Consider the following 11,559-nt stretch of genomic DNA (forward strand, 5'->3'; position numbering starts at 1 on the left):
TCATGACGCTGCAGCAGCCATCGATCCAAAACAAAATCAACATGCTTTGATGTTAACGTGCTAGTCTTTCAGACAACTGATTCAACATCGTTGGATTAAATTACATAAATCAGTATCACAGCAAGTTGTGCCAATTCTTTAATCAGTGAGCTGCTGTTGTTGAAGCCAAATCCCTAAAAACTGGAGGCTAAACTGTTTTTGGTTTTTTTTCCCTTTTCAGTGGTACAGACCGATGCTAGCACACTTGTACACTCCACCCACCCAATTCTCTTTCAGACAGTGTTCTTTGATGAGTTGAAACTAATCTGTGTATCTGTGTTTATATAAAAATATCTGAGTTTACATTTGCATCCCAAAGCCTATTAAATGATATGATCTGACTATTGTTTTGCTGCCGGATGATAATCAGATGATAAACACAGAAGCCCTTTTAAATGCTCTACCTTTAAATACCACAGATGGTCTGCAGCCATCCAAGATAATCAGCATTCCATGACATCTAATAAATATTCCTTTAGTACGATTCATCTTACACCGCCCTCCAGTAATATTGGCGCCCTTGGTAAATATGAGCAAAGACGGCTGTGAAAAATTGTCTTTATTGTTTAACCTTTTGATCTTTTGCTCAAAAGATTCACAAAAATAACATGCTGTCATGGATATCAAACAATTGCAAACACAACACAGGTTTATCGAAAAAAAAATCTTTGTTAAATATAGGTGTGCAACAATTACTGGCACCCTTTTAGTCAATACTTTGTGCTCCCTCACTTTGGCAAGATAACAGCTCTGAGTCTTCTCCTATAATGCCTGATGAGGTTGGAGAATACATGGGAAGGGATCTGAGACCATTCCTCCATACAGAATCTCTCCAGATCCTTCAAATTTCGAGGTCCACGCTAGTGGACTCTCCTCTTCAGTTCACTTCACAGATTTTCTATGGGTTTCAAGGCAGGGGACTGGGATGGCCATGGCAGGACCTTGATTTTGTGGTCAGTAAACCATTTTTGTGTTGATTTTGATGTATGTTCTGGATCACTGTCCTGCTGGAAGATCCAACCATGGCCCATTTGAAGCTTTCTGGCAGAGCAGTCAGGTTTTTATTTAATATCTGTTGATATTTCAAAGAGTCCATGATGCCATGTACCCTAACAAAATGTCCAGGTCCTCTGGCAGAAAAACAGCCCCAAAACATTAAAGATCCACCTCCATATTTAACCATGGACATGAGGTACTTTTCCATACGACTACCTCTCTGTGTGCTCCAAAACCACCTCTGGTGTTTATTACCAAAAAGCTCTATTTTGGTTTCATCTGACCATAGAACCCGATCCCATTTGAAGTTCCAGTAGTGTCTGGCAAACTGAAGACGCTCGAGTTTGCTTTTGGATGAGAGTAGAAGTTTTTTCTTGAAACCCTTCCAAACAACTTGTGGTGATGTAGGTGACTTCGGATTGTAGTTTTGGAAACTTTCTGACCCCAAGACGCAACCAACTTCTGCAATTCTCCAGCTGTGATCCTTGCAGAATTTTTAGCCACTCGAACCGTCCTCTTCACAGTGCAGTGAGACGATATAGACACACGTCCTGTTCCAGGTTGATTCATAACATTTCCAGTTGACTGGAACGTCTTAATTATTGCCCTGGTGGTGGAAATGGGCATTTTCAATGCTTGTGCTATTTTCTTATAGACACTTCCCATTTTGAGAAGCTCAACAACAATTTCCTGTTCCTAGTCACCCAGGTATACTAAAAAATGTCAAATATCAGTGGGAATATACTTCAAATAGCGATCCATCCTTCCATTTTCTTTACCACTTATCCTTACTGGGTCGGAGGGAACCTGGAGCCTATCCCAGGGATGGTAGGGCACAAGGCGGGGTACACCCTGGACGGGGTGCCAATCCATCGCAGGGCACAATCAGACACACCTTCACATACCCATTCATACACTACGGACACTTTTGGACATGCCAATCAGCCTACAATGCAGGTCTTTGGACTGGGGGAGGAAACCGGAGTACCTGGAGGAAACCCCCGAAGCACAGGGAGAACATGCAAACTCCGCCCACACACACACAGGGCCGCAGGCGGAATCAAACCCTCAACCCTGAATTCATATTAATTCATAGGAGTGCCAATAATTGTTGCACATATGTTTAACAAAGGTGGGGTTTTTTTTTTTTCGATGAACCTGTGTTGTGTTTGCAATTGTTTGATATCCATGAGATATATCTTTTTAACAAAAGATAATAAATTTAAATGCATATATGCATCTATTTTGGGATTTTAGTGTCAGCATGAATATTTGTGAGCGAGCATACATGTATCCAAATCAAGAAACCCAAATTCTGTTAAGTAAATGTTACAGAGAAACCGCTAAGTGCAAACTCCTCCATCCTGAAGACGTCCCCATGTCTGAAAACTTAAAGCAGCATCTTCACCTTCACCTTGAATGTTACAAAGCACAGACACTGTAGGCTCCTAAAAATCTGTTCATGTGCAGCGTCTGCCTAGGCCTGTGCAGGCTGTTACTATAGTATAATACAATATGATAATGTATTAGAATGAGTGCATTAATATATACCTTTGATTAGCCTTGCAGCAGGAACTATTATCAAAGCTGCTGTTAGTGAAACCTAATCAACACCGTCTGACCAATCAGATTCAAGAATTCTGACAATAGGGATTGAATTCTTGAATTGGACGGGTCAGTAGGTGTGCATGATTTTTGTATAACCGCAGTTCCGGCTGTAACATGAACGATAGGTTTATACTACTGCGCTTGTTCTAATACATTATTGTTCCTATAGTAACAGCTTCTATAGTAACAGTTGCTGTTATGAAAAATGAACTTTTGACCAATCAGAATCATGGATTCAACAATACCGCGGTAAACAATTATATAAAGATCATATCTAAGATATCACACAACTAGTGTAAGCGCATTACTAAATACTGGCACCAGGAACAAGAAGACTGGCATCACTTGAGACAGATGACGGAAAAGACAAATCAGCGCCACTGAGACGAGAGGATTTTCAGCTGAGCGGTGAAACAGGTGGTCATCATGGAGCCAGAAGCACTAGAACCATTCCAGTATGTTCTCTCTCCGTAAAGCAGACACGGATCCCAGAACACGACTTGCATTCTGGACAAAGAGCCTTTCATGAACATGTGAACAAGGGGGCCTCACTCAGTGCCTGGCTTCTGCAAACTGAGACGCTGATGGAGACCCAAATACTGGGACACATACTCAACTGAGAAAGTACACAATAACCTAGAAGTGTTACTTTTATTATATTTCTCACTAGTGGCTGAGGGATTAAAGCATTTGGCTGCCAAAGCAGCGAGGATTATAGGGATCATTACTGCTTTAGAAAACATAGGCGGAATTAATCTGATCACGGTAAGTGCCAAAACCCGATTAATTTAGGCGAGATTATCTGGTCATGGATGAGGACATCATATGTCACCTGGACAAGAATGTGTGTTTAACAGCCAGTGTCCTTGCTTGTAAAGTAATCTCCTTCTTTACTCATAAATCATTGGCAGATATGTACACACACACACACACACACACACATACATATATATATATATATATATATATATATGGTAAATGGTCTGCACATATATAGCACTTTTTTACCTTAACGGTTCTACAAAGCTCTTTTTCTCTGCTCTGTTTCTCATTCACCCATTCACACACACTCACACACCAGTGGCAGCAGAGCTACCGTGCAAGGTGCTGCCATCGGGAGAAACTTGGGGTTCAGTGTCACCCAAAGACTTATAATTACGAAATTATAACATATATATAAAAGGAAAAGTAAGTGTTACTAAAAAGAAACAGCTGGAGGAACATTTTGCAACTAATTAGGTTAATTGGCAACAGGTGAGTAACATGATTGGCTATAAGAAAAGCGTATCTTAGAGAGACAGAGTCTCTCAGAATTAAAGATGGGATGGAATCTGGATGGAATCTGATGTTGCCCTAAAACCTGTATATATCTTTCAGCATTGATGGTGCCTTTCCAGATGTGCAAGCTGCCCTAATACCCTACACAGGCACTAATGCACCCTCCATATTATCAGAAATGCTATGTTCTATTGTGAATAACATATGGGTTTATGAGATTTGCAAATCATTGCATTCTATTTTTATTTACATTTTACACAGCATCCCAACTTTTTTGGAATTGGGGTTATATATACATATATATATATATATCAGCAAATTCCAAATATATATATATATATATATATATATATATATATATATATATATATATATATATATATATATATATATACACACTCAGCAAAAAAATAAACGTCCCTTTTTCAGGAGACTGTATTTTAAAGATAATTGTAAAATCCGAATAAGCTTTACAGATCTTTATGGAAAGGGTTTAAACAATGTTTTTCATGATTGTTCAATGAACCGTAAACAATTATTGCACAAGCACCTGTGGGACAGTCCTTAAGACACTAGGCAATTCAGGTCACAGTTACAATAACTTAGGACACTAAAGAGACCTTTCTACTGACTCTGAAAAACACCAGAAGATATATATATATATATATATATATATATATATATATATATATATATATATATATATATATATATACACACACACACACATACATACATATATATTTATATATACACAAGCTTGAAGAGATGAGTTTTTAAAGAACTTTTGAATCTTGAAATGGATTCACAGTTGCGGATGTGATGGGGAAGTGAATTCCAGAGCTACTCACCCTCTAGGACATATAATGATACATAAGCACATTTTTAGTGCTACATCAGCAGTTTTTCCTAACTTGTGGGTTTTATTTTATTTTATTTTACACCTAGGGCTTATGTTTGCACTAAAGTAAAAGCAGTATGCAATGCACAAACAGCACGTACAATAAAAAAAATAATAAATAATAAAATGCAATATGAAATAGGTCATTTATTCCTTCATCTTCAGTACATACTTGATAATGAACACTGGACTGAAGGGAGAACAAACCCTGGACTGGACACACAGTCACACTCAGGGCCAGTCCACCAACCAGCAGGTTTTTAGGAGGTGGGAGGAAACTCATGCAGATACAGGGAGAACAGGAGAACATTGTGAAACTCCACACAGGGGACTCTGAGGCTGTGAAGCCGCAATGCTACCCAGTCATGTACATTAACAAGGAGAGAATATTAGGAGCTCTCAAGATTTCAACTAACACAGAAAAGTTTGTCAGCTTCTTTACAATTAAAATTTATTACCTAGCAAACAGTCCATCGCATAATTAACTTCCAAACATTAATAGTACAGGAGAACCAGTTCTGTTCAGTTCTTTTCTCTTTCATCAGTTTGTTATTACATCTTCTCTTTCTCTCTCTCTCTCTCTCTCTCTCTCTCTCTCTCTCTCTCTCTCTCTCTCTCTCTCTCTCTCTCTCTCTCTCTCTCTCTCTCTCTCTCTCTCTCTCTCTCTCGCTCTCTCTCTCAGATGAAATATACACTCTATGGTCAGAGGTATGTGGACACCTGACCATCACATACCTTTATGCTTGCTGAACATCCCATTTCGAAACCATGGCCATTAATATGGAGTTGGTCTACCTTTGCTATAACAGCCTCCACTCTTCTGGGAAGGCTTTCCAATAGATTTTCATACATGGCTGTAGGGATTTGAGTCCAATCACACTCAAGAGCCTTTTTGAGATTGAGCACTGATGTAAAGTGAGAAGGTCTGCATGCAGTCAGTGTTCCAGTTCATCCCAAAGGTGTTCGCTGGGGTTGAGGTCAGGGCTCTGTGCAGGAGTCATGGATATGCAGGAACTAGCTCGGGACTATGATTCCCAGCAGCCACTGCACCCCACTGCATCACTGTCACATGACTATCTGCACCTGATTCACGTTTGGGGTTAATGAGCACACTGTATAAGTCACGGTTTGTACAGCCCTCAGGGTCTTGCTTTGATTGTCTTATGCTTTCCTGTCGTTCATGTATTGTCTCATGTTGGTTTTCTAGTTACAACGTGTCCATAGTGTCTTTCTGTGTTTTGTTTGGATCATTATTAAACCTAAAAATCTGCACTTGCATCTGTCTCCGCCTCCAAACCCTGACAGCAGGGCACTCGAGTTCTTCTACACCAACTTGAAAAACCATGGTTTTATGGAGCTTAGATTATGAACATGGATGTTGTCATGTTACAACAGGTTTGGGCTTGGCCCCTATAGGTTGATTCTAGCGAAGGGAAATTGTAAAGCTACAAAGACATTTTAGACAATCGTGTGCTTCCGACTAGCAGGGAAGCCAGACTGAAACCCGCCGCCTTCTTCAATATGAGCATACTGTGTACATCTTACAAGCCAAAAGTCTGTCCTAGTTGGTCGCCGAAATTGTTTGTAGCACAAAGATACCGTAAAAACAGAGCCTACATTCTTCACCAGGCTCTGTTTCATATTATCACGTTGACTGCCATGAATATCATGGATTATTGAGGATGGAGAAACAATGCCGCACTTTATACGAATCCAATGACAGAATGATGTAGCTGCATTTCATTGCAATTAAACCACAGCAGATGGAGATGCCATCTGCGCTCTAAAGACTCAACACTCCGCTCATACAGTGGTGTTCTTTATGCTGAATCGAGCGCGGCCATCCGACAGCAACATGCAGAGGCGTACAGTCAGAGATTTACATCTCGCATTTTCCGCATCTTGTAGTTGAGACTAGAAAAGTTACATATGAAACTCCTGAGGTTTATAACAACTTGTCAATCTTGGCAGAAAAGAAGAAAAAACAACAACTCGCTCCGCACGGCAATGCGTAGATTGCATTGGAATAAATCTTTCGTATAAATCAGATGGCTAGCAGGGTTTCGCCTGACAAACGCAGAACAAAATGGAGTTTGATAAGAAAAGCCGGTCCCATATCTTATTTATTCCACTTTCTTCACTGAGGGGATTTTGTTCAGCAGACTGTAATGTTTTATCGATGATACATACAGTACTCATGGTGAAATGGCAGTGCAATCAAATTTCTGGTGTACAACTGCAGTGCTGTACTGTATTGCTTTGAGAGACAGAGAGAAAGAGAAAGGGAGAGAGAGGAACACAGAGTGTTCTGACAGTGCAGCCAAATGCTCTACGCCAAAAAAGCAAAAAAAATAAATCAATGTACATAAATATTATGATCTCCGTCTTGAGCCTGCTGTCACTGCTATTAAAACTGTCACAGCTGAAACTAACATCACATCGCATAACACACATAAGCACGACCAGGACTGGGAGCTGAAGAAGAACTACAGTCCAAAAATCTGTTTGTGTTATCATGTTGTCATTCTTCATAGAGTCCCAATTGCTTCTTGTTTATGCCATTAACATGTATCCTATATCCTAGCCCTATATTCCATTAAAATGAAGAAGCGTTCGAGTATATCGACGCAAAGATCAGCTAATTCACGTGGCGGACGTTAGACGTAAACAGATTTTAAAAATCGGTGTAATTGTTGATATAGTGACGTTTTCTGTTAGGAGATGTTTATTAAACATTTATGGACGCAGCCTCCAAATTCGGTGCGTTGTAATATGTTTATAGTTGAAAAACACAAGTGATAACAGGAACTTGCTTCTCAGATTGTTCCACAACATCAAATATAACTATAAATTGATAAAAGGTACTAATAAAGGCTTTTTTTGATCAATAAAAAAAAATGTAAATTACTGTGGTGTAAGAGAAATAAAACACTTCAGGACGTTACAGGAAAACAGTTAACTTCTGGCTGTCTACTCAGTAGAAGTAACTCCACTTCGCATCACATTGACCCTGTCGTTGATTATTTTCCTGTAACATGATGTTGTATTGTGTTACAATCAACTATATTACAATATGTTTTTCAAATCCACTTTAAAAAACCTCCAACTTGTTCCTTCATCTTGGGAATTATTAAGCTATCGAACAATTTCTAGCAATTTGTCAGCTGTAATGTGTATAAGCATGTAACGTTGCTAGCTAGCTAGCTAAATAGATTCTGTATAAGCAAAATGAAATGGTCTCCCAGAGCATATGATCCCATCATGCCCTACTAAACAACCTGAAATGGTCTAGTATAGCCCATAGATAGGACCCGGTTGCTATGTTTTCAAGGTTGACATTATCTACATTCAGAGCCTCGGTTGATTACTGTCCAAATTACCACGGAAATGGGAGTGAAATCCAATATATCAGAGCCTGCCAAACCCTGAAATAACCGCAATGTTGTTTTACAGGCTGTCCATGACAGTCAGCTATGGTGACACATTACAGGAGACAAGTTCAGCTTTTCATTAAGCAAAAATAGTTTAGGAATCATTTGCATCCACAACTCCATGTTGAAGATATAAAGAAAAAGCCAACCCCCCTCCTCTTACCCTCCCCAAACAACCAGAAAGTGTATTTAGAGTTCAAGTCCCAGTCTGGCATGCAGTCTATGGTCTGTTGTCTATACCAAGTTCATCTAAAGATACTTCAGCATGTTGAAAAGACTATAGACTAATGCCACAATGACATTTAGCATTAATGTTTGACTAGTTCGAGTCCAGGGGCGCACGTTCGCCTCACACCTCCAGGGTCGGGGGTTCGATTCCCACCGTGGCCCTGTGTGTGCGGAGTTTGCATGTTCTCCCCGTGCTGCGGGGGTTTCCTCCGGTTTCCTCCCCCAGTCCAAAGACATGCATGGTAGGCTGATTGTCATGTCTAAAGTGTCCGTAGTGTATGAATGGGTGTGTGAGTGTGTATGTGATTGTGCCCTGCAATGGATTGGCACCCTGTCCAGGGTGTACCCCGCCTTGTGCCCGATGCAAACTGGGATAGACTCCAGGTTTCCCCATGACCCTGAAAAGGATAAAGCAGTATAGAAGATGGATGGATAGTAATACAGTCCACGACAGACTGGTTCATGACTAGTATGATGCAGGAAAAGTTCTGAGAGTCGTGAGACTCCTGTGCCTGCTCCTTTAATGCATGGGATTGTAAAATTGCAGCAGTATGGGATTGCAGCACTGCTTCTTTGAAGAACTCGTAATATGCTCATATGTCAACCACCACGCTCAATAAAGCAAAGGCTTTTGAACACACTGGTTCAAACGTAACAAAGGAAATACTCTGACAACACGGAAACACTGTTGAAAGGCTGATAAATCATACAGAACTAAAAAAAAAAAAAAAAGTTGAACTGAGAAGCTTTGTGCCCTTTGAGATAGCCTCAGAAAGGTCTATGTGCCAGATGTGAAGCTCATTTTCTGGGAGCGTGGTTATATAAACAAAAAACAGAGCACATGGTAGACATTATACATAAAGATGAATTTGTTGTTAGGGTAAATGTATACCGTTCCAGACAATCGCTCTTGTAGCTGGTGTACGTCAGCATGCGTGGTGATACCGAGACTAAACATTTCAAACCGACTAACTTATGTAAATAAACATGCACCGAAAAGAACGTTTTAATATTTGTGTAGTGGTCTGAGAAAATGTTGGATATTACTGTGGCTGAATTCAGGCAAACAGACAGGAATGAGTAACTGAAAAAAATCTGGGTTTTGTTTTGTTTTGTTTTATTTGAACTGTTTAATTGAGATTTGTGTAAATAATATACATTGACATCTCTACTTTAAGCAAATGTTAATATACAGTACTGTGCAAAAGTCTTAGGCACCCTATTTTTTTTATTTTATAGTACAAACTTTGTTACACATTATAGAGTTATAGAGTTATATGTTATTGATTCAGTACAAAAACATTTTAGATTTCCAAACATTAAATATTACAGAAAATTGTTTGTATGTCAGTAAACAAAGCAGCATATTACATAAGAGACCACTTTTTAGACAAAAATATAATGCTGCTGGGTTTTTGCTGTAAAAATAAGAAGCGGGTGTGACAGTCAAAGTCTCCAGAAGAATCGTGTCTGGTTCTGCAAGATGCTCAATAAAAAACTTACAGCTCATTTCCTTATAAATCTGCACTAATACCTAAATTAAAGGCTCATCACACCAAATATTGACTTTGTTTATTTATTTCTTTACTACTCTTTACGGTATTTGTTATGTAGAAACATTTAATTTAATTATATTTGAAGGCATATTTTCTCTACTCTGATTTCAAATCTAGTTGCTGTAGATAATAGGAATAATAAAAATGTCGTTTGGATTTACATGCATTATTTATAAAATTAATTAATACTCATTGTCTTTTCCTTTTTAAAAACAAGAAACAAAACAAAAAACGATATTGAAATTTACAGAAGTGATTACACTCACAATCTAATTACTGTAGTAGTATAAATAATAAAATGTGATATAGTGCACTTGGTTTAATACTTAATTTCTATGGTTAATATATTTAATTTTCCATTTTTTTTGCAGAGAAAAAATGAATGAACAAAACAATCCTTTACAAAATCTAGTTACATTAGATTGTAGGAATACAAGAATGTCATGTAGTGCCTTTGGATTACATAACTCTTATCAGTAAAAAAATTAATAAATAAAGAATTAAATCAAACAATTAAAATGTAACAAAACACTACTTTTCAACATGTAGTTTATGTAATTTGTAGGAATAATAGATTGCCATAGAGTGCTTTTGGTTTTGCATGTGTAACTTGTGTAAAATAAATAAATAAATAAATTTCTGTGCTTAAAAATAAAAAAATTGCACTTACACAAAACACAATTTTTCCAAAAAATACAGCCACAAGTGTGGTCCCAGTTAACTCCTATTTATGCCAATTGGCCAATAAGAAGCTTCTAAAAGTCATTATATCAATCCAGTCTGGCTATCCAGACTTCTGTTGAATGACTCAGTCAACTAGGTGTATGTAAACTTTTATCCTACTAGAATTCTGGTATCGTGAATTAAAGCTGGAATAAATCTGTCTTTAATCAACTGTTTTAAAATGACCTCTGATGCGAACAAAGTAGATACCCAAATTTACTTTTACAGGTGACTGTTTAAAAAAATAAATAAATAAAAAGCTGAACTCTTTTTATTAAAAAAAAAAAAAAAAAAAACCCAGACAATTTGGAAATACCAATCAACCTACAATACATGTCCTTGGACTGGGGGTGGAAACTGGAGTACCCAGAGGAAACTCCCAAAGCACTGGGAGAACATACAAACTCTGCATACACAGGTCAGAGGTACAAACTCCCAAATGCAGAGGTGTGAGGCAAACGTGCTAACCACTAAGCCACCAGATTCTTCAAGAGACTTCAAGATAACATTACCAGCCAGTGTTCTCATAAAACCGTATGAGGTGTACCTGAGACTACTGATGCATTTTTAAAAAGGAAAGAATTATCATACCAAATATTTACACATGTATTTAACAGGACCAGTCAGGCAAAAGAGAACACACTTGACAGTTAATATCCAGCCTTTTTTTTTTTTTTTTAAAAGAGACATATAAGCAAAATAACTGTTCTACTTCTGTCGCAGAGGTTTACTGTGAAGATGTAAAGACAAGGCAAGCAAACGTCTCTGCACGAGCAGCAGAATCTTATCACGTCATGAT

The sequence above is a fragment of the Ictalurus furcatus genome, chromosome 10, assembly GCF_023375685.1.
Source record: "Ictalurus furcatus strain D&B chromosome 10, Billie_1.0, whole genome shotgun sequence".
Lineage (NCBI taxonomy): Eukaryota > Metazoa > Chordata > Actinopteri > Siluriformes > Ictaluridae > Ictalurus > Ictalurus furcatus.